This window comes from Ambystoma mexicanum, chromosome 4q (assembly GCF_040938575.1).
Source record: "Ambystoma mexicanum isolate Mex_15411 chromosome 4q, UKY_AmexF1_1, whole genome shotgun sequence".
Lineage (NCBI taxonomy): Eukaryota > Metazoa > Chordata > Amphibia > Caudata > Ambystomatidae > Ambystoma > Ambystoma mexicanum.
The window spans coordinates 435,399,328-435,423,043 of record NC_090928.1 but is presented as its reverse complement, the minus strand read 5'-3'; the positions used below and the strand labels follow the sequence as shown (position 1 = coordinate 435,423,043).

General features: G+C 35.1%; 15 non-coding genes across 15 annotated transcripts; all 15 read right to left on the bottom strand.

Moving 5' to 3' along the window:
• Positions 1–657: 657 nt before the first annotated feature.
• On the bottom strand, positions 658–729 carry TRNAC-GCA (transfer RNA cysteine (anticodon GCA)). Its single transcript has one exon. It is a non-coding gene; the product is annotated as a tRNA-Cys (tRNA).
• A 1,823-nt stretch (positions 730–2,552) lies between these two features.
• Positions 2,553–2,624, bottom strand: TRNAC-GCA (transfer RNA cysteine (anticodon GCA)). Its single transcript has one exon. It is a non-coding gene; the product is annotated as a tRNA-Cys (tRNA).
• Positions 2,625–3,505: 881 nt separating this feature from the next.
• TRNAC-GCA (transfer RNA cysteine (anticodon GCA)) lies at positions 3,506–3,577 on the bottom strand. The gene has a single exon. It is a non-coding gene; the product is annotated as a tRNA-Cys (tRNA).
• An 882-nt stretch (positions 3,578–4,459) lies between these two features.
• Positions 4,460–4,531, bottom strand: TRNAC-GCA (transfer RNA cysteine (anticodon GCA)). Its single transcript has one exon. It is a non-coding gene; the product is annotated as a tRNA-Cys (tRNA).
• Positions 4,532–5,412: 881 nt separating this feature from the next.
• On the bottom strand, positions 5,413–5,484 carry TRNAC-GCA (transfer RNA cysteine (anticodon GCA)). The gene has a single exon. It is a non-coding gene; the product is annotated as a tRNA-Cys (tRNA).
• Positions 5,485–7,308: 1,824 nt separating this feature from the next.
• TRNAC-GCA (transfer RNA cysteine (anticodon GCA)) lies at positions 7,309–7,380 on the bottom strand. Its single transcript has one exon. It is a non-coding gene; the product is annotated as a tRNA-Cys (tRNA).
• An 881-nt stretch (positions 7,381–8,261) lies between these two features.
• TRNAC-GCA (transfer RNA cysteine (anticodon GCA)) lies at positions 8,262–8,333 on the bottom strand. Its single transcript has one exon. It is a non-coding gene; the product is annotated as a tRNA-Cys (tRNA).
• Positions 8,334–9,215: 882 nt separating this feature from the next.
• On the bottom strand, positions 9,216–9,287 carry TRNAC-GCA (transfer RNA cysteine (anticodon GCA)). Its single transcript has one exon. It is a non-coding gene; the product is annotated as a tRNA-Cys (tRNA).
• A 2,776-nt stretch (positions 9,288–12,063) lies between these two features.
• TRNAC-GCA (transfer RNA cysteine (anticodon GCA)) lies at positions 12,064–12,135 on the bottom strand. The gene has a single exon. It is a non-coding gene; the product is annotated as a tRNA-Cys (tRNA).
• A 1,828-nt stretch (positions 12,136–13,963) lies between these two features.
• TRNAC-GCA (transfer RNA cysteine (anticodon GCA)) lies at positions 13,964–14,035 on the bottom strand. The gene has a single exon. It is a non-coding gene; the product is annotated as a tRNA-Cys (tRNA).
• A 1,834-nt stretch (positions 14,036–15,869) lies between these two features.
• Positions 15,870–15,941, bottom strand: TRNAC-GCA (transfer RNA cysteine (anticodon GCA)). The gene has a single exon. It is a non-coding gene; the product is annotated as a tRNA-Cys (tRNA).
• An 882-nt stretch (positions 15,942–16,823) lies between these two features.
• TRNAC-GCA (transfer RNA cysteine (anticodon GCA)) lies at positions 16,824–16,895 on the bottom strand. Its single transcript has one exon. It is a non-coding gene; the product is annotated as a tRNA-Cys (tRNA).
• Positions 16,896–19,682: 2,787 nt separating this feature from the next.
• Positions 19,683–19,754, bottom strand: TRNAC-GCA (transfer RNA cysteine (anticodon GCA)). The gene has a single exon. It is a non-coding gene; the product is annotated as a tRNA-Cys (tRNA).
• Positions 19,755–21,588: 1,834 nt separating this feature from the next.
• On the bottom strand, positions 21,589–21,660 carry TRNAC-GCA (transfer RNA cysteine (anticodon GCA)). Its single transcript has one exon. It is a non-coding gene; the product is annotated as a tRNA-Cys (tRNA).
• Positions 21,661–22,542: 882 nt separating this feature from the next.
• TRNAC-GCA (transfer RNA cysteine (anticodon GCA)) lies at positions 22,543–22,614 on the bottom strand. Its single transcript has one exon. It is a non-coding gene; the product is annotated as a tRNA-Cys (tRNA).
• Positions 22,615–23,716: the final 1,102 nt, after the last annotated feature.

Sequence of the window (23,716 nt, the reverse complement as noted above, 5' to 3'; positions counted from 1 at the left end):
TTTTGTCAAATGCACAAATTCTGTAAAATGTAACTGCTTCTCTACTGCAGTTTGTTGATTTTGTGCAAAGAGCATAGGTAAACCCAATTGTTCATTGTTTTGTATATGAAATGATGATATATCTTATTGTTTCTTACAGTGCATTGGGTTGAAAAACATTTTAACAGAATCTATTGAAGAGGGTGTATGGTTATGAAACAGGGACTTCTTGAACTGCATTCCTATGCTCTACCACTGAGTTAAACCCTTGAATGCTGAAAACTGCTCTTTTTTAAAAAGGTGATAGAGTGGGTGACTGTATGGAACTTGTAGAACTAATGACATAAGTGCACTTCTGGTCAGCTGTACAAATTAATACAGTTCCTTAAGGGCATATTATTGGTTTCCACCACAGTTTTATAACATTCATATGAGCTTCCAATGGACTATTTCAAACTGATAATATCACCAGTAGAACTTGGGTGAATGTAAAACACAGCTTGTATCATATGAAGAAATCCTATACAGTTTCATGGTGTTTACCCTATGTTTCAGGAGATGATCAGGAGTATTTCAAATGTAGAAATATGTTGCTCATTACATAGAATGCTAAGATTGTAAATGTTTTCTTCAATTTATTTAATAAAAAAATATTTCTACAGGTAAAGCAGTTGAACAAGGGGGCACCCAGATTTGAACTAGGGACCTTTTGATCTGCAGTCAAATGCTCTACCACTGAACTATACCCCCAGTTCTGAAAGGTTCACCTTTATTAATTCAGTAATATGTACAAAGTGCAAGCAACATGTAATCACCATCAAAGCAAAGCATTTTCAGCCACCAAAACCTCCTTATAAGTATATGGGGTGCAAAGGATGTCCTTTATCTGCCTTGGTAAACTACAGTGAGGTTTCCATTGCAAGAATTCATACATTTCGTATCACATGTAGATCTTGGAACATGGAAAAAAAACGTTTGTCAAATGCACAAATTCTGCAAAACGTAACTGCTTCTCTACTGCAGTGTGTTGATTTTGTGCTAAGAGTATAGTTAAACCCAATTGTTCATTGTTTTTTTATATGAAATTATGATATATCCTGTTGTTTCTTACAGTGCATTGGGTTGAAAAACATTTTAACAGGATCTATTGATGAGGGTATATGGTTATGAAACAGGGACTTCTTGAACAGCACTCCTATGCTCTACCACTGAGTTAAACCCTTGAATGCTGAAAACTGCCCTTTTTCTAAAAAGGTGATAGAGTGGGTAACTGTATGGAACTTGTAGAACTAATGACATCAGTGCACTTCTGGTCAGCTGTACAAATTAATACAGTTCATTAAGGGCATATTATTGGTTTCCACCACAGTTTTATAACATTCATATGAGCTTCCAATGGACTATTTCAAACTGATAATATCACCAGTAGAACTTGGGTGAATGTAAAACACAGCTTGTATCATATGAAGAAATCCTAAACAGTTTCATGGTGTTTACCCTATGTTTCAGGAGATGATCAGGAGTATTTCAAATGTAGAAATGTGTTGCTCATTACATAAAATGCTAAGATTGTAAATGTTTTCTTCAATTTATTTAATTCTACAGGTAAAACAGTTGGACAAGGGGGCACCCAGATTTGAAGTAGGGACCTTTTGATCTGCAGTGAAATGCTCTTCCCCTGAGCTATAGCACCATTTCTGAAATGTTCACCTTTATTTATTCAGTAATATGTACAAAGTGGAAGCAACATGCAATCACCATCAAAGCAATGCATTTTCAGCCACCAAACCCTCCTTATAAGTATAAGGGGTACAAAGGAGGTCCTTTATCTGCCTTGGTAAAATACAGTGAGGTTTCCATTGCAAGAATTCATACATTTCGTATCACATGTAGATCTTTAAACATGGAAAATAAACTTTTGTCAAATGCACAAATTCTGCAAAACGTAACTGTTCCTCTACTGCATTTTGTTGATTTTGTGCTAAGAGCATAGCTAAACCCAATTGTTCATTGTTTTGTATATGAAATGATGATATATCTTATTGGTTCTTACAGTGCATTGGGTTGAAAAACATTTTAACAGGATCTATTGAAGAGGATATATGGTTATGAAACAGGGACTTCTTGAACTGCATTCCTATGCTCTACCACTGAGTTAAACCCTTGAATGCTGAAAACTGCTCTTTTTTAAAAAGGTGATAGAGTGGGTGACTGTATGGAACTTGTAGAACTAATGACATCAGTGCACTTCTGGTCAGCTGTACAAATTAATACAGTTCATTAAGGGCATATTATTGGTTTCCACCACAGTTTTATAACATTCATATGAGCTTCCAATGGACTATTTCAAACTGATAATATCACCAGTAGAACTTGGGTGAATGTAAAACACAGCTTGTATCATATGAAGAAATCCTAAACAGTTTCATGGTGTTTACCCTATGTTTCAGGAGATGATCAGGAGTATTTCAAATGTAGAAATATGTTGCTCATTACATAGAATGCTACGATTGTAAATGTTTTCTTCAATTTATTTAATAAAAAAATATTTCTACAGGTAAAACAGTTGAACAAGGGGGCACCCAGATTTGAACTAGGAACCTCTTGATCTGCAGTCAAATGCTCTACCACTGAGCTATACCCCCAGTTCTGAAAAGTTCACCTTTATTAATTCAGTAATATGTACAAAGTGCAAGCAACATGTAATCACCATCAAAGCAAAGCATTTTCAGCCACCAAAACCTCCTTATAAGTATATGGGGTGCAAAGGATGTCCTTTATCTGCCTTGGTAAAATACAGTGAGGTTTCCATTGCAAGAATTCATACATTTCGTATCACATGTAGATCTTGGAACATGGAAAAAAAACATTTGTCAAATGCACAAATTCTGCAAAACGTAACTGCTTCTCTACTGCAGTTTGTTGATTTTGTGCTAAGAGTATAGTTAAACCCAATTGTTCATTGTTTTTTATATGAAATGATGATATATCCTATTGTTTCTTACAGTGCATTGGGTTGAAAAACATTTTAACAGGATCGATTGATGAGGGTATATGGTTATGAAACAGGGACTTCTTGAACTGCACTTCTATGCTCTACCACTGAGTTAAACCCTTGAATGCTGAAAACTGCCCTTTTTCTAAAAAGGTGATAGAGTGGGTAACTGAATGGAACTTGTAGAACTAATGACATCAGTGCACTTCTGGTCAGCTGTACAAATTAATACATTTCATTAAGGGCATAAAATTGGTTTCCACCACAGTTTTATAACATTCATGTGAGCTTCCAATGGACTATTTCAAACTGATAATATCACCAGTAGAACTTGGGTGAATGTCAAACACAGCTTGTATCATATGAAGAAATCCTAAACAGTTTCAAGGTGTTTACCCTATGTTTCAGGAGATGATCAGGAGTATTTCAAATGTAGAAATGTGTTGCTCATTACATATAATGCTAAGATTGTAAATGTTTTCTTCAATTTATTTAATAAAAAAATATTTCTACTGGTAAAACAGTTGAACAAGGGGGCACCCAGATTTGAACTAGGGACCTCTTGATCTGCAGTCAAATGCTCTACCACTGAGCTATACCTCCAGTTCTGAAAAGTTCACCTTTATTAATTCAGTAATATGTACAAAGTGCAAGCAACATGTAATCACCATCAAAGCAAAGCATTTTCAGCCACCAAAACCTCCTTATAAGTATATGGGGTGCAAAGGATGTCCTTTATCTGCCTTGGTAAAATACAGTGAGGTTTCCATTGCAAGAATTCATACATTTCGTATCACATGTAGATCTTGGAACATGGAAAAAAAACGTTTGTCAAATGCACAAATTCTGCTAAACGTAACTGCTTCTCTACTGCAGTTTGTTGATTTTGTGCTAAGAGTATAGTTAAACCCAATTGTTCATTGTTTTTTATATGAAATGATGATATATCCTATTGTTTCTTACAGTGCATTGGGTTGAAAAACATTTTAACAGGATCGATTGATGAGGGTATATGGTTATGAAACAGAGACTTCTTGAACTGCACTTCTATGCTCTACCACTGAGTTAAACCCTTGAATGCTGAAAACTGCCCTTTTTCTAAAAAGGTGATGGAGTGGGTAACTGAATGGAACTTGTAGAACTAATGACATCAGTGCACTTCTGGTCAGCTGTACAAATTAATACATTTCATTAAGGGCATAATATTGGTTTCCACCACGGTTTTATAACATTCATGTGAGCTTCCAATGGACTATTTCAAACTGATAATATCACCAGTAGAACTTGGGTGAATGTCAAACACAGCTTGTATCATATGAAGAAATCCTAAACAGTTTCAAGGTGTTTACCCTATGTTTCAGGAGATGATCAGGAGTATTTCAAATGTAGAAATGTGTTGCTCATTATATAAAATGCTAAGATTGTAAATGTTTTCTTCAATTTATGTAATAAAACAAATATTTCTACAGGTAAAACAGTTGAACAAGGGGGCACCCAGATTTGAACTAGGGACCTCTTGAACTGCAGTCAAATGCTCTACCACTGAGCTATACCCCCAGTTCTGAAAAGTTCACCTTTATTAATTCAGTAATATGTACAAAGTGCAAGCAACATGCAATCACCATCGAAGCAAAGCATTTTCAGCCACCAAAACCTCCTTATAAGTATATGGGGTACGAAGGATGTCCTTTATCTGCCTTGGTAAAATACAGTGAGGTTTCCATTGCAAGAATTCATACATTTCGTATCACATGTAGATCTTGGAACATGGAAAAAAAATCTTTTGTCAAATGCACAAATTCTGTAAAATGTAACTGCTTCTCTACTGCAGTTTGTTGATTTTGTGCAAAGAGCATAGGTAAACCCAATTGTTCATTGTTTTGTATATGAAATGATGATATATCTTATTGTTTCTTACAGTGCATTGGGTTGAAAAACATTTTAACAGAATCTATTGAAGAGGGTGTATGGTTATGAAACAGGGACTTCTTGAACTGCATTCCTATGCTCTACCACTGAGTTAAACCCTTGAATGCTGAAAACTGCTCTTTTTTAAAAAGGTGATAGAGTGGGTGACTGTATGGAACTTGTAGAACTAATGACATCAGTGCACTTCTGGTCAGCTGTACAAATTAATACAGTTCCTTAAGGGCATATTATTGGTTTCCACCACAGTTTTATAACATTCATATGAGCTTCCAATGGACTATTTCAAACTGATAATATCACCAGTAGAACTTGGGTGAATGTAAAACACAGCTTGTATCATATGAAGAAATCCTATACAGTTTCATGGTGTTTACCCTATGTTTCAGGAGATGATCAGGAGTATTTCAAATGTAGAAATATGTTGCTCATTACATAGAATGCTAAGATTGTAAATGTTTTCTTCAATTTATTTAATAAAAAAATATTTCTACAGGTAAAACAGTTGAACAAGGGGGCACCCAGATTTGAACTAGGGATCTTTTGATCTGCAGTCAAATGCTCTACCACTGAACTATACCCCCAGTTCTGAAAAGTTCACCTTTATTAATTCAGTAATATGTACAAAGTGCAAGCAACATGTAATCACCATCAAAGCAAAGCATTTTCAGCCACCAAAACCTCCTTATAAGTATATGGGGTGCAAAGGATGTCCTTTATCTGCCTTGGTAAACTACAGTGAGGTTTCCATTGCAAGAATTCATACATTTCGTATCACATGTAGATCCTGGAACATGGAAAAAAAACGTTTGTCACATGCACAAATTCTGCAAAACGTAACTGCTTCTCTACTGCAGTGTGTTGATTTTGTGCTAAGAGTATAGTTAAACCCAATTGTTCATTGTTTTTTATATGAAATGATGATATATCCTGTTGTTTCTTACAGTGCATTGGGTTGAAAAACATTTTAACAGGATCTATTGATGAGGGTATATGGTTATGAAACAGGGACTTCTTGAACAGCACTCCTATGCTCTACCACTGAGTTAAACCCTTGAATGCTGAAAACTGCCCTTTTTCTAAAAAGGTGATAGAGTGGGTAACTGTATGGAACTTGTAGAACTAATGACATCAGTGCACTTCTGGTCAGCTTTACAAATTAATACATTTCATTAAGGGCATATTATTGGTTTCCACCACAGTTTTATAACATTCATGTGAGCTTCCAATGGACTATTTCAAACTGATAATATCACCAGTAGAACTTGGGTGAATGTCAAACACAGCTTGTATCATATGAAGAAATCCTAAACAGTTTCAAGGTGTTTAGCCTATGTTTCAGGAGATGATCAGGAGTATTTCAAATGTAGAAATGTGTTGCTCATTATATAAAATGCTAAGATTGTAAATGTTTTCTTCAATTTATTTAATAAAAAAAATATTTCTACAGGTAAAACAGTTGAACAAGGGGGCACCCAGATGAGAATTAGGGACCTTTTGAACTGCAGTCTAATGCTCTACCACCCAGTTCTGAAAAGTTCACCTTTATTAATTCAGTAATATGTACAAAGTGCAAGCAACATTCAATCACCATCAAAGCAAAGCATTTTCAGCCACCAAAACCTCCTTATAAGTATATGGGGTGCAATGGATGTCCTTTATCTGCCTTGGTAAAATACAGTTAGGTTTCCATTGCAAGAATTCATACATTTTGTATCACATGTAGATCTTGGAACATGGAAAACAAATCTTTTGTCAAATGCACAAATTCTGCAAAATGTAACTGCTTCTCTACTGCAGTTTGTTGATTTTGTGCTAAGAGCATAGTTAAACCCAATTGTTCATTGTTTTGTATATGAAATGATGATATATCTTATTGTTTCTTACAGTGCATTGGGTTGAAAAACATTTTAACAGGATCGATTGATGAGGGTATATGGTTATGAAACAGAGACTTCTTGAACTGCACTTCTATGCTCTACCACTGAGTTAAACCCTTGAATGCTGAAAACTTCCCTTTTTCTAAAAAGGTGATAGAGTGGGTAACTGAATGGAACTTGTAGAACTAATGACATCAGTGCACTTCTGGTCAGCTGTACAAATTAATACATTTCATTAAGGGCATAATATTGGTTTCCACCACGGTTTTATAACATTCATGTGAGCTTCCAATGGACTATTTCAAACTGATAATATCACCAGTAGAACTTGGGTGAATGTCAAACACAGCTTGTATCATATGAAGAAATCCTATACAGTTTCATGGTGTTTACCCTATGTTTCAGGAGATGATCAGGAGTATTTCAAATGTAGAAATATGTTGCTCATTACATAGAATGCTAAGATTGTAAATGTTTTCTTCAATTTATTTAATAAAAAAATATTTCTACAGGTAAAACAGTTGAACAAGGGGGCACCCAGATTTGAACTAGGGACCTTTTGATCTGCAGTCAAATGCTCTACCACTGAACTATACCCCCAGTTCTGAAAGGCTCACCTTTATTAATTCAGTAATATGTACAAAGTGCAAGCAACATGTAATCACCATCAAAGCAAAGCATTTTCAGCCACCAAAACCTCCTTATAAGTATATGGGGTGCAAAGGATGTCCTTTATCTGCCTTGGTAAAATACAGTGAGGTTTCCATTGCAAGAATTCATACATTTCGTATCACATGTAGATCTTGGAACATGGAAAAAAAATCTTTTGTCAAATGCACAAATTCTGTAAAATGTAACTGCTTCTCTACTGCAGTTTGTTGATTTTGTGCAAAGAGCATAGGTAAACCCAATTGTTCATTGTTTTGTATATGAAATGATGATATATCTTATTGTTTCTTACAGTGCATTGGGTTGAAAAACATTTTAACAGAATCTATTGAAGAGGGTGTATGGTTATGAAACAGGGACTTCTTGAACTGCATTCCTATGCTCTACCACTGAGTTAAACCCTTGAATGCTGAAAACTGCTCTTTTTTAAAAAGGTGATAGAGTGGGTGACTGTATGGAACTTGTAGAACTAATGACATCAGTGCACTTCTGGTCAGCTGTACAAATTAATACAGTTCCTTAAGGGCATATTATTGGTTTCCACCACAGTTTTATAACATTCATATGAGCTTCCAATGGACTATTTCAAACTGATAATATCACCAGTAGAACTTGGGTGAATGTAAAACACAGCTTGTATCATATGAAGAAATCCTATACAGTTTCATGGTGTTTACCCTATGTTTCAGGAGATGATCAGGAGTATTTCAAATGTAGAAATATGTTGCTCATTACATAGAATGCTAAGATTGTAAATGTTTTCTTCAATTTATTTAATAAAAAAATATTTCTACAGGTAAAACAGTTGAACAAGGGGGCACCCAGATTTGAACTAGGGACCTTTTGATCTGCAGTCAAATGCTCTACCACTGAACTATACCCCCAGTTCTGAAAGGTTCACCTTTATTAATTCAGTAATATGTACAAAGTGCAAGCAACATGTAATCACCATCAAAGCAAAGCATTTTCAGCCACCAAAACCTCCTTATAAGTATATGGGGTGCAAAGGATGTCCTTTATCTGCCTTGGTAAAATACAGTGAGGTTTCCATTGCAAGAATTCATACATTTCGTATCACATGTAGATCTTGGAACATGGAAAAAAAACGTTTGTCAAATGCACAAATTCTGCAAAATGTAACTGCTTCTCTACTGCAGTTTGTTGATTTTGTGCTAAGAGTATAGTTAAAACCAATTGTTCATTGTTTTTTATATGAAATGATGATATATCCTATTGTTTCTTACAGTGCATTGGGTTGAAAAACATTTTAACAGGATCTATTGATGAGGGTATATGGTTATGAAACAGGGACTTCTTGAACTGCACTTCTATGCTCTACCACTGAGTTAAACCCCTGAATGCTGAAAACTGCCCTTTTTCTAAAAAGGTGATAGAGTGGGTAACTGTATGGAACTTGTAGAACTAATGACATCAGTGCACTTCTGGTCAGCTGTACAAATTAATACATTTCATTAAGGGCATATTATTGGTTTCCACCACAGTTTTATAACATGCATGTGAGCTTCCAATGGACTATTTCAAACTGATAATATCACCAGTAGAACTTGGGTGAATGTAAAACACAGCTTGTATCATATGAAGAAATCCTAAACAGTTTCAAGGTGTTTACCCTATGTTTCAGGAGATGATCAGGAGTATTTCAAATGTAGAAATATGTTGCTCATTACATAAAATGCTAAGATTGTAAATGTTTTCTTCAATTTATGTAATAAAAAAAATATTTCTACAGGTAAAACAGTTGAACAAGGGGGCACCCAGATTTGAACTAGGGACCTCTTGAACTGCAGTCAAATGCTCTACCACTGAGCTATACCCCCAGTTCTGAAAAGTTCACCTTTATTAATTCAGTAATATGTACAAAGTGCAAGCAACATGCAATCACCATCGAAGCAAAGCATTTTCAGCCACCAAAACCTCCTTATAAGTATATGGGGTACGAAGGATGTCCTTTATCTGCCTTGGTAAAATACAGTGAGGTTTCCATTGCAAGAATTCATACATTTCGTATCACATGTAGATCTTGGAACATGGAAAAAAAATCTTTTGTCAAATGCATAAATTCTGTAAAATGTAACTGCTTCTCTACTGCAGTTTGTTGATTTTGTGCTAAGAGCATAGGTAAACCCAATTGTTCATTGTTTTGTATATGAAATGATGATATATCTTATTGTTTCTTACAGTGCATTGGGTTGAAAAACATTTTAACAGAATCTATCGAAGAGGGTGTATGGTTATGAAACAGGGACTTCTTGAACTGCATTCCTATGCTCTACCACTGAGTTAAACCCTTGAATGCTGAAAACTGCTCTTTTTTAAAAAGGTGATAGAGTGGGTGACTGTATGGAACTTGTAGAACTAATGACATCAGTGCACTTCTGGTCAGCTGTACAAATTAATACAGTTCCTTAAGGGCATATTATTGGTTTCCACCACAGTTTTATAACATTCATATGAGCTTCCAATGGACTATTTCAAACTGATAATATCACCAGTAGAACTTGGGTGAATGTAAAACACAGCTTGTATCATATGAAGAAATCCTAAACAGTTTCATGGTGTTTACCCTATGTTTCAGGAGATGATCAGGAGTATTTCAAATGTAGAAATATGTTGCTCATTACATAGAATGGTAAGATTGTAAATGTTTTCTTTAATTTATTTAATAAAAAAATATTTCTACAGGTAAAACAGTTGAACAAGGGGGCACCCAGATTTGAACCAGGGACCTCGTGATCTGCAGTCAAATGCTCTACCACTGAGCTATACCCCTAGTTCTAAAAAGTTCACCTTTATTAATTCAGTAATATGTACAAAGTGCAAGCAACATGCACTCACCATCAAAGCAAAGCATCTTCAGCCACCAAAACCTCCTTATAAGTATATGGGGTGTCAAGGATGTCCTTTATCTGCCTGGGTAAAATACAGTGAGGTTTCCATTGCAAGAATTCATACATTTCGTATCACATGTAGATCTTGGAACATGGAAAATAAACGTTTGTCAAATGCACAAATTCTGCAAAACGTAACTGCTTCTCTACTGCAGTTTGTTGATTTTGTGCTAAGAGCATAGTTAAACCCAATTGTTCATTGTTTTGTATATGAAATGATGATATATCTTATTGTTTCTTACAGTGCATTGGGTTGAAAAACATTTTAACAGGATCTATTGAAGAGGGTATATGGTTATGAAACAGGGACTTCTTGAACTGCATTCCTATGCTCCACCACTGAGTTAAACCCTTGAATGCTGAAAACTGCTCTTTTTTAAAAAGGTGATAGATTGGGTGACTGTATGGAACTTGTAGAACTTATGACATCAGTGCACTTCTGGTCAGCTGTACAAATTAATACAGTTCATTAAGGGCATATTATTGGTTTCCACCACAGTTTTATAACATTCATATGAGCTTCCAATGGACTATTTCAAACTGATAATATCACCAATAGAACTTGGGTGAATGTAAAACACAGCTTGTATCATATGAAGAAATCCTAAACAGTTTCATGGTGTTTACCCTATGTTTCAGGAGATGATCAGGAGTATTTCAAATGTAGAAATGTGTTGCTCATTACATAAAATGCTAAGATTGTAAATGTTTTCTTCAATTTATTTAATTCTACAGGTAAAACAGTTGAACAAGGGGGCACCCAGATTTGAAGTAGGGACCTTTTGATCTGCAGTGAAATGCTCTTCCCCTGAGCTATAGCACCATTTCTGAAATGTTCACCTTTATTTATTCAGTAATATGTACAAAGTGGAAGCAACATGCAATCACCATCAAAGCAATGCATTTTCAGCCACCAAACCCTCCTTATAAGTATAAGGGGTACAAAAGATGTCCTTTATCTGCCTTGGTAAAATAAAGTGAGGTTTCCATTGCAAGAATTCATACATTTCGTATCACATGTAGATCTTGGAACATGGAAAAAAAATCTTTTGTCAAATGCACAAATTCTGCAAAATGCAACTGTTTCTCTACTGCATTTTGTTGATTTTGTGCTAAGAGCATAGTTAAACCTAATTGTTCATTGTTTTGTATATGAAATGATGATATATCTTATTGTTTCTTACAGTGCATTTGGTTGAAAAACATTTTAACAGGATCTATTGAAGAGGGTATATGGTTATGAAACAGGGACTTCTTGATCTGCATTCCTACGCCCTACCACTGAGTTAAACCCTTGAATGCTGAAAACTGCCCTTTTTTAAAAAGGTGATAGAGTGGGTGACTGTATGGAACTTGTAGAACTAATGACATCAGTGCACTTCTGATCAGCTGTACAAATTAATACATTTCATTAAGGGCATATTATTGGTTTCCACCACAGTTTTATAGCATTCATATGAGTTTCCAATGGACTATTGCAAACTGATAATATCACCAGTAGAACTTGGGTGAATTTAAAACACAGCTTGTATCATATGAAGAAATCCTAAACAGCTTAATGGTGTTTACCCTATGTTTCAGGTGATGATCAGGAGTATTTCAAATGTAGAAATGTGTTGCTCATTACATAAAATGCTAAGATTGTAAATGTTTTCTTCAATTTATTTAATTAAAAAAATATTTCTACAGGTAAAACAGTTGAACAAGGGGGCACCCAGATTTGAACTAGGGACCTCTTGATCTGCAGTCAAATGCTCTACCACTGAGCTATACCCCCATTTCTGAAAAGTTCACCTTTATTAATTCAGTAATATGTACAAAGTGCAAGCAACATGCAATCACCATCAAAACAATGCATTTTCAGCCACCAAACCCTCCTTATAAGTATAAGTGGTACAAAAGATGTCCTTTATCTGCCTTGGTAAAATACAGTGAGGTTTCCATTGCAAGAATTCATACATTTCGTATCACATGTAGATCTTGGAACATGGAAAAAAAATCTTTTGTCAAATGCACAAATTCTGCAAAATGTAACTGCTTCTCTACTGCAGTGTGTTGATTTTGTGCTAAGAGCATAGTTAAACCCAACTGTTCATTGTTTTGTATATGAAATGATGATATATCCGATTGTTTCTTACAGTGCATTGGTTTAAAAACATTTTAACAGGATCTATTGAAGAGGGTATATGGTTATGAAACAGGGACTTCTTGAACTACCCTCCTACGCTCTACCACTGACATAAACCATTGAATGTTGAAAACTGCCCTTTTTTAAAAAGGTGATAGAGTGGGTGACTCTATGGAACTTGTAGAACTAATGACATCAGTGCACTTCTGGTCAGCTGTACAAATTTTCATTAAGGGCATATTATTGGTTTCCACCACAGTTTTATAACATTCATATGAGCTTCCAATGGACTATTTCAAACTGATCATGTCACCAGTAGAACTTGGGTGAATGTAAAACACAGCTTGTATCATATGAAGAAATCCTAAACAGCTTAATGGTGTTTACCCTATGTTTCAGGTGATGATCAGGAGTATTTCAAATGTAGAAATGTGTTGCTCATTACATAAAATGCTAAGATTGTAAATGTTTACTTCAATTTATTTAATTAAAAAAATATTTCTACAGGTAAAACAGTTGGACAAGGGGGCACCCAGATTTGAACTGGGGACCTTTTGATCTGCAGTGAAATGCTCTACCCCTGTGCTATACCCCCATTTCCAAAATGTCCCCCTTTATTTATTCAGTAAAATGTACAAAGTGGAAGCAACATGCAATCACCATCAAATCAATGCATTTTCAGCCACCAAACCCTCCTTATAAGTTTAAGGGGTACAAAAGATGTCCTTTATCTGCCTTGGTAAAATACAGTGAGGTTTCCATTGCAAGAATTCATACATTTCGTATCACATGTAGATCTTGGAACATGGAAAAAAAATCTTTTGTCAAATGCACAAATTCTGCAAAACGTAACTGTTTCTCTATTGCATTTTGTTGATTTTGTGCTAAGAGCATAGTTAAACCTAATTGTTCATTGTTTTGTATATGAAATGATGATATATCTTATTGTTTCTTATAGTGCATTTGGTTGAAACACATTTTAACAGGATCTATTGAAGAGGGTATATGGTTATGAAACAGGGACTTCTTGAACTACCCTCCTACGCTCTACCACTGACATAAACCCTTGAATGTTGAAAACTGCCCTTTTTTAAAAAGGTGATAGAGCGGGTGACTCTATGGAACTTGTAGAACTAATGACATCAGTGCACTTCTGGTCAGCTGTACAAATTAATACATTTCATTAAGGGCATATTATTGGTTTCCACCACAATTTTATAACATTCATAAGAGCTTCCAATGGACTATTTCAAACTGATAATATCACCAGTAGAACTTGGATGAATGTAAAACACAGCTTGTATCATATGAAGAAATCCTGAACATTTTCATGGTGTTTACCCTATGTTTCAGGAGATGATCAGGAGTATTTCAAATGTAGAAATGTGTTGCTCATTACATAAAATGCTAAGATTGTAAATGTTTTCTTCAATTTAATTAATAAAAAACATATTTCTACAGGTAAAACAGTTGAACAAGGGGGTACCCAGATTTGAACTAGGGACCTCTTGATCTGCAGTCAAATGCTCTACCACTGAGCTATACCCGCAGTTCTGAAAAGTTCACCTTTATTAATTCAGTAATATGTACAAAGTGCAAGCAACATGCAATCACCATCAATACAATGCATTTTCAGCCACCAAACCCTCCTTATAAATATATGGGGTGCGAAGGATGTCCTTTATCTGCCTTGGTAAAATACAGTGAGGTTTCCATTGCAAGAATTCATACATTTCGTATCACATGTAGATCTTGGAACATGGAAAAAAAATCTTTTGTCAAATGCACAAATTCTGCAAAATGTAACTGCTTCTCTACTGCAGTTTGTTGATTTTGTGCTAAGAGCATAGTTAAACCCAATTGTTCATTGTTTTGTATATGAAATGATGATATATCCTATTGTTTCTTACAGTGCATTGGGTTGAAAAACATTTTAACAGGATCTATTGAAGAGGGTATATGGTTATGAAACAGTGACTTCTTGAACTACCCTCCTACGCTCTACCACTGACATAAACCCTTGAATGTTGAAAACTGCCCTTTTTGAAAAAGGTGATAGAGTGGGTGACTCTATGGAACTTGTAGAACTAATGACATCAGTGCACTTCTGGTCAGCTGTACAAATTAATACATTTCATTAAGGGCATATTATTGGTTTCCACCACAGTTTTATAACATTCATAAGAGCTTCCAATGGACTATTTCAAACTGATAATATCACCAGTAGAACTTGGGTGAATGTAAAACACAGCTTGTATCATATGAAGAAATCCTAAACATTTTCATGGTGTTTACCCTATGTTTCAGGAGATGATCAGGAGTATTTCAAATGTAGAAATGTGTTGCTCATTACATAAAATGCTAAGATTGTAAATGTTTTCTTCAATTTATTTATAAAAATATTTCTACAGGTAAAACAGTTGAACAAGGGGGCACCCAGATTTGAACTAGGGATCTCTTGATCTGCAGTCAAATTCTCTACCACTGAGCTATACACCCCGTTCTGAAAAGTTCACCTTTATTAATTCAGTAATATGTACAAAGTGCAAGCAACATGCAATCACCATCAAAGCAATGCATTTTCAGCCACCAAACCCTCCTTATAAGTATATGGGGTGCGAAGGATGTCCTTTATCTGCCTTGGTAAAATACAGTGAGGTTTCCATTGCAAGAATTCATACATTTCGTATGACATGTAGATCTTGGAACATGGAAAAAAAATCTTTTGTCAAATGCACAAATTATGCAAAATGTAACTGCTTCTCTACTGCAGTTTGTTGATTTTGTGCTAAGAGCATAGTTAAACCCAATTGTTCATTGTTTTGTATATGAAATGTTGATATATCCTTTTGTTTCTTACAGTGCATTGGGTTGAAAAACATTTTAACAGGATCTATTGAAGAGGGTATATAGTTATGAAACAGGGACTTCTTGAACTGCACTCCTATGCTCTAACACTGAGTTAAACCCTTGAATGCTGAAAACTGCCCTTTTTTTAAAAAAGGTGATAGAGTGGGTGACTGTATGGAACTTGTAGAACTAATGACATCAGTGCACTTCTGGTCAGCTGTACAAATTAATACAGTTCATTAAGGGCATATTTTTGGTTTCCACCACAGTTTTATAACATTCATATGAGCTTCTAATTGACTATTTCAAACTGATAATATCACCAGTAGAACTTGGGTGAATGTAAAACACAGCTTGTATCATATGAAGAAATCCTAAACAGTTTCATGGTGTTTACCCTATGTTTCAGGAGATGATCAGGAGTATTTCAAATGTAGAAATGTGTTGCTCATTACATAAAATGCTAAGATTGTAAATGTTTTCTTCAATTTATTTAATAAAAAACATATTTCTACAGGTAAAACAGTTGAACAAGGGGTTACCCAGATTTGAACTAGGGACCTCTTGATCTGCAGTCAAATGCTCTACCACTGAGCTATACCCCCAGTTCTGAAAAGTTCACCTTTATTAATTCAGTAATATGTACAAAGTGCAAGCAACATGCAATCACCATCAAAACAATGCATTTTCAGCCACCGCACCCTCCTTATAAGTATATGGGGTGCGAAGGATGTCCTTTATCTGCCTTGGTAAAATACAGTGAGGTTTCCATTGCAAGAATTCATACATTTCGTATCACATGTAGATCTTGGAACATGGAAATAAAATCTTTTGTCAAATGCACAAATTCTGCAAAATGTAACTGCTTCTCTACTGCAGTTTGTTGATTTTGTGCTAAGAGCATAGTTAAACCCAATTGTTCATTGTTTTGTATATGAAATGATGATATATCCTATTGTTTCTTAAAGTGCATTGGGTTGAAAAACATTTTAACAGGATCTATTGAAGAAGGTATATGGTTATGAAACACAGACTTCTTGAACTACACTCATATGCTCTACCACTGACATAAACCCTTCAATTTTGAAAACTGCCCTTTTTTAAAAAGGTGATAGAGTGGGTGACTGTATGGAACTTGTAGAACTAATGACATCAGTGCACTTCTGGTCAGCTGTACACATTAATACGTTTCATTAAGGGCATATTATTGGTTTCCACCACAGTTTTATAACATTCATATGAGCTTCCAATGGACTATTTCAAACCGATCATATCACCAGTAGAACTTGGGTGAATGTCAAACAGAGCTTGTATCATATGAAGAAATCCAAAACAGCTTAATGGTGTTTACCCTATGTTTCAGGTGATGATCAGGAGTATTTCAAATGTAGAAATGTGTTGCTCATTACATAAAATGCTAAGATTGTAAATGTTTACTTCAATTTATTTAATTAAAAAAATATTTCTACAGGTAAAACAGTTGGACAAGGGGGAACCCAGATTTGAACTAGGGACCTCTTGATCTGCAGTCAAATGCTCTACCACTGAGCTATACCCCCCGTTCTGAAAAGTTCACCTTTATTTATTCAGTAATATGTAAAAGTGGAAGCAACATGCAATCACCATCAAAGCAATGCATGTTCAGCCACCAAACCCTCCTTATAAGTATAAGGGGTGTGAAGGATGTCCTTTATCTGCCTTGGTAAAATACAGTGAGGTTCCCATTGCAAGAATTCATACATTTCGTATCACATGTAGATCTTGGAACATGGAAAAAATATCTTTTGTCAAATGCACAAATTCTGCAAAATGTAACTGCTTCTCTACTGCAGTTTGTTGATTTTGTGCTAAGAGCATAGTTAAACCCAATTGTTCATTGTTTTGTATATGAAATGATGATATATCCTATTGTTTCTTACAGTGCATTGGGTTGAAAAACATTTTAACAGGATCTATTGAAGAGGGTATATGGTTATGAAACAGGGACTTCTTGAACTACACTCCTACGCTCTATCACTGACATAAACCTTTGAATGTTGAAAACTGCCCTTTTTTAAAAAGGTGATAGAGTGGGTGACTCTATGGAACTTGTAGAACTAATGACATCAGTGCACTTCTGGTCAGCTGTACAAATTAATACATTTCATTAAGGGCATATTATTGGTTTCCACCACAGTTTTATAGCATTCATATGAGCTTCCAATGGACTATTTCAAACTGATAATATCACCAGTAGAACTTGGGTGAATGTAAAACACAGCTTGTATCATATGAAGAAATCCTAAACAGTTTCATGGTGTTTACCCTATGTTTCATGAGATGATCAGGAGTATTTCTAATGTAGAAATGTGTTGCACATTACCTAAAATGCTAAGATTGTAAATGTTTTCTTCAATTTATTTAATTAAAAAAATATGTCTACAGGTAAAACAGTTGAACATGTGGGCACCCAGATTTGAACAAGGGACCTCTTGATCTGCAGTCAAATGCTCTACCACTGAGCTATACCCCAGTTCTGAAAAGTTTACCTATATTAATTCAGTAATATGTACAAAGTGCAAGCAACATGCAATCACCATCAAAGCAATGCATTTTCAGCCACCAAACCTTCCTTATAAGTATATGGGGTGCAAAGGATGTCCTTTATCTGCCTTGGTAAAATACAGTGAGGATTCCATTGCAAGAATTCATACATTTCGTATCACATGTAGATCTTGGAACATGGAAAAAAAATCTTTTGTCAAATGCACAAATTCTGGAAAAATGTAACTGCTTCTCTACTGAAGTTTGTTGATTTTATGCTAAGAGCATAGTAAAACCCAATTGTTCATTGTTTTGTACATGAAATGATGATATATCCTATTGTTTCTTAAAGTGCATTGGGTTGAAAAACATTTTAACAGGATCTATTGACGAGGGTATATGGTTATGAAACAGGGACTTCTTGAACTACACTCCTACGCTCTACCACTGACATAAACCCTTCAATGTTGAAAACTGCCCTTTTTTAAAAAGGTGATAGAGTGGGTGACTCTATGGAACTTGTAGAACTAATGACATCAGTGCACTTCTGGTGGGCTGTACAAATTAATACATTTCATTAAGGGCATATTATTGGTTTCCACCACAGTTTTATAACATTCATATGAGCTTCCAATGGACTTTTTCAAACTGATCATATCACCAGTAGAACTTGGGTGAATGTAAAACACAGCTTGTATCATATGAAGAAATCCTAAACAGCTTAATGGTGTTTAACCTATGTCTCAGGTGATGATCAGGAGTATGTCAAATGTAGAAATGTGTTGCTCATTACATAAAATGCTAAGATTGTAAATGTTAACTTCAATTTATTTCATTAAAAAAACATTTCTACAGGTAAAACAGTTGGACAAGGGGGCACCCAGATTTGAACTAGGGACCTCTTGATCTGCAATGAAATGCTCTATCCCTGAGCTATAACCCAATTCCTGAAATGCTTACCTTTATTTATTCAGTAATATGTACAAAGTGGAAGCAACATGCAATCACCATCAAAGCAATGCATTTTCAGCCACCAAACCCTCCTTATAAGTATAAGGGGTACAAAAGATGTCCTTTATCTGCCTTGGTAAAATACAGTGAGGTTTTCATTGCAAGAATTCATACATTTCGTAAAACATGTAGATCTTGGAACATGGAAAAAAACTTTTGTCAAATTCACAAATTCTGCAAAACGTAACTGCTTCTCTACTGCAGTTTGTTGATTTTGTGCTAAGAGCATAGTTAAACCCAATTGTTCATTGTTTTTCATATGAAATGATGATATATCCTATTGTTTCTTACAGTGCATTGGGTTGAAAAACATTTTACCAGTATCTAATGAAGAGGGTATAAGGTTATGAAACAGGGACTTCTTGAAAAGCACTCCTACGCTCTACCACTGACATAAACCCTTAAATGCTGAAAACTGCCCTTTTTTAAAAAGGTGATAGAGTTGGTGACCGTATGGAACTTGTAGAACTAATGACATCAGTGCACTTCTGGTCAGCTGTACAAATTAATACATTTCATTAAGGGCATATTATTGGTTTCCACCACAATTTTATAACATTCATAAGAGCTTCCAATGGACTATTTCAAACTGATAATATCACCAGTAGAACTTGGATGAATGTAAAACACAGCTTGTATCATATGAAGAAATCCTGAACATTTTCATGGTGTTTACCCTATGTTTCAGGAGATGATCAGGAGTATTTCAAATGTAGAAATGTGTTGCTCATTACATAAAATGCTAAGATTGTAAATGTTTTCTTCAATTTAATTAATAAAAAACATATTTCTACAGGTAAAACAGTTGAACAAGGGGGTACCCAGATTTGAACTAGGGACCTCTTGATCTGCAGTCAAATGCTCTACCACTGAGCTATACCCGCAGTTCTGAAAAGTTCACCTTTATTAATTCAGTAATATGTACAAAGTGCAAGCAACATGCAATCACCATCAATACAATGCATTTTCAGCCACCAAACCCTCCTTATAAATATATGGGGTGCGAAGGATGTCCTTTATCTGCCTTGGTAAAATACAGTGAGGTTTCCATTGCAAGAATTCATACATTTCGTATCACATGTAGATCTTGGAACATGGAAAAAAAATCTTTTGTCAAATGCACAAATTCTGCAAAATGTAACTGCTTCTCTACTGCAGTTTGTTGATTTTGTGCTAAGAGCATAGTTAAACCCAATTGTTCATTGTTTTGTATATGAAATGATGATATATCCTATTGTTTCTTACAGTGCATTGGGTTGAAAAACATTTTAACAGGATCTATTGAAGAGGGTATATGGTTATGAAACAGTGACTTCTTGAACTACCCTCCTACGCTCTACCACTGACATAAACCCTTGAATGTTGAAAACTGCCCTTTTTGAAAAAGGTGATAGAGTGGGTGACTCTATGGAACTTGTAGAACTAATGACATCAGTGCACTTCTGGTCAGCTGTACAAATTAATACATTTCATTAAGGGCATATTATTGGTTTCCACCACAGTTTTATAACATTCATAAGAGCTTCCAATGGACTATTTCAAACTGATAATATCACCAGTAGAACTTGGGTGAATGTAAAACACAGCTTGTATCATATGAAGAAATCCTAAACATTTTCATGGTGTTTACCCTATGTTTCAGGAGATGATCAGGAGTATTTCAAATGTAGAAATGTGTTGCTCATTACATAAAATGCTAAGATTGTAAATGTTTTCTTCAATTTATTTATAAAAATATTTCTACAGGTAAAACAGTTGAACAAGGGGGCACCCAGATTTGAACTAGGGATCTCTTGATCTGCAGTCAAATGCTCTACCACTGAGCTATACACCCCGTTCTGAAAAGTTCACCTTTATTAATTCAGTAATATGTACAAAGTGCAAGCAACATGCAATCACCATCAAAGCAATGCATTTTCAGCCACCAAACCCTCCTTATAAGTATATGGGGTGCGAAGGATGTCCTTTATCTGCCTTGGTAAAATACAGTGAGGTTTCCATTGCAAGAATTCATACATTTCGTATGACATGTAGATCTTGGAACATGGAAAAAAAATCTTTTGTCAAATGCACAAATTATGCAAAATGTAACTGCTTCTCTACTGCAGTTTGTTGATTTTGTGCTAAGAGCATAGTTAAACCCAATTGTTCATTGTTTTGTATATGAAATGTTGATATATCCTTTTGTTTCTTACAGTGCATTGGGTTGAAAAACATTTTAACAGGATCTATTGAAGAGGGTATATAGTTATGAAACAGGGACTTCTTGAACTGCACTCCTATGCTCTAACACTGAGTTAAACCCTTGAATGCTGAAAACTGCCCTTTTTTTAAAAAAGGTGATAGAGTGGGTGACTGTATGGAACTTGTAGAACTAATGACATCAGTGCACTTCTGGTCAGCTGTACAAATTAATACAGTTCATTAAGGGCATATTTTTGGTTTCCACCACAGTTTTATAACATTCATATGAGCTTCTAATTGACTATTTCAAACTGATAATATCACCAGTAGAACTTGGGTGAATGTAAAACACAGCTTGTATCATATGAAGAAATCCTAAACAGTTTCATGGTGTTTACCCTATGTTTCAGGAGATGATCAGGAGTATTTCAAATGTAGAAATGTGTTGCTCATTACATAAAATGCTAAGATTGTAAATGTTTTCTTCAATTTATTTAATAAAAAACATATTTCTACAGGTAAAACAGTTGAACAAGGGGTTACCCAGATTTGAACTAGGGACCTCTTGATCTGCAGTCAAATGCTCTACCACTGAGCTATACCCCCAGTTCTGAAAAGTTCACCTTTATTAATTCAGTAATATGTACAAAGTGCAAGCAACATGCAATCACCATCAAAACAATGCATTTTCAGCCACCGCACCCTCCTTATAAGTATATGGGGTGCGAAGGATGTCCTTTATCTGCCTTGGTAAAATACAGTGAGGTTTCCATTGCAAGAATTCATACATTTCGTATCACATGTAGATCTTGGAACATGGAAATAAAATCTTTTGTCAAATGCACAAATTCTGCAAAATGTAACTGCTTCTCTACTGCAGTTTGTTGATTTTGTGCTAAGAGCATAGTTAAACCCAATTGTTCATTGTTTTGTATATGAAATGATGATATATCCTATTGTTTCTTAAAGTGCATTGGGTTGAAAAACATTTTAACAGGATCTATTGAAGAAGGTATATGGTTATGAAACACAGACTTCTTGAACTACACTCATATGCTCTACCACTGACATAAACCCTTCAATTTTGAAAACTGCCCTTTTTTACAAAGGTGATAGAGTGGGTGACTGTATGGAACTTGTAGAACTAATGACATCAGTGCACTTCTGGTCAGCTGTACACATTAATACGTTTCATTAAGGGCATATTATTGGTTTCCACCACAGTTTTATAACATTCATATGAGCTTCCAATGGACTATTTCAAACCGATCATATCACCAGTAGAACTTGGGTGAATGTCAAACAGAGCTTGTATCATATGAAGAAATCCAAAACAGCTTAATGGTGTTTACCCTATGTTTCAGGTGATGATCAGGAGTATTTCAAATGTAGAAATGTGTTGCTCATTACATAAAATGCTAAGATTGTAAATGTTTACTTCAATTTATTTAATTAAAAAAATATTTCTACAGGTAAAACAGTTGGACAAGGGGGAACCCAGATTTGAACTAGGGACCTCTTGATCTGCAGTCAAATGCTCTACCACTGAGCTATACCCCCCGTTCTGAAAAGTTCACCTTTATTTATTCAGTAATATGTAAAAGTGGAAGCAACATGCAATCACCATCAAAGCAATGCATGTTCAGCCACCAAACCCTCCTTATAAGTATAAGGGGTGTGAAGGATGTCCTTTATCTGCCTTGGTAAAATACAGTGAGGTTCCCATTGCAAGAATTCATACATTTCGTATCACATGTAGATCTTGGAACATGGAAAAAATATCTTTTGTCAAATGCAAAAATTCTGCAAAATGTAACTGCTTCTCTACTGCAGTTTGTTGATTTTGTGCTAAGAGCATAGTTAAACCCAATTGTTCATTGTTTTGTATATGAAATGATGATATATCCTATTGTTTCTTACAGTGCATTGGGTTGAAAAACATTTTAACAGGATCTATTGAAGAGGGTATATGGTTATGAAACAGGGACTTCTTGAACTACACTCCTACGCTCTATCACTGACATAAACCTTTGAATGTTGAAAACTGCCCTTTTTTAAAAAGGTGATAGAGTGGGTGACTCTATGGAACTTGTAGAACTAATGACATCAGTGCACTTCTGGTCAGCTGTATAAATTAATACATTTCATTAAGGGCATATTATTGGTTTCCACCACAGTTTTATAGCATTCATATGAGCTTCCAATGGACTATTTCAAACTGATAATATCACCAGTAGAACTTGGGTGAATGTAAAACACAGCTTGTATCATATGAAGAAATCCTAAACAGTTTCATGGTGTTTACCCTATGTTTCATGAGATGATCAGGAGTATTTCTAATGTAGAAATGTGTTGCACATTACCTAAAATGCTAAGATTGTAAATGTTTTCTTCAATTTATTTAATTAAAAAAATATGTCTACAGGTAAAACAGTTGAACATGTGAGCACCCAGATTTGAACAAGGGACCTCTTGATCTGCAGTCAAATGCTCTACCACTGAGCTATACCCCAGTTCTGAAAAGTTTACCTATATTAATTCAGTAATATGTACAAAGTGCAAGCAACATGCAATCACCATCAAAGCAATGCATTTTCAGCCACCAAACCTTCCTTATAAGTATATGGGGTGCGAAGGATGTCCTTTATCTGCCTTGGTAAAA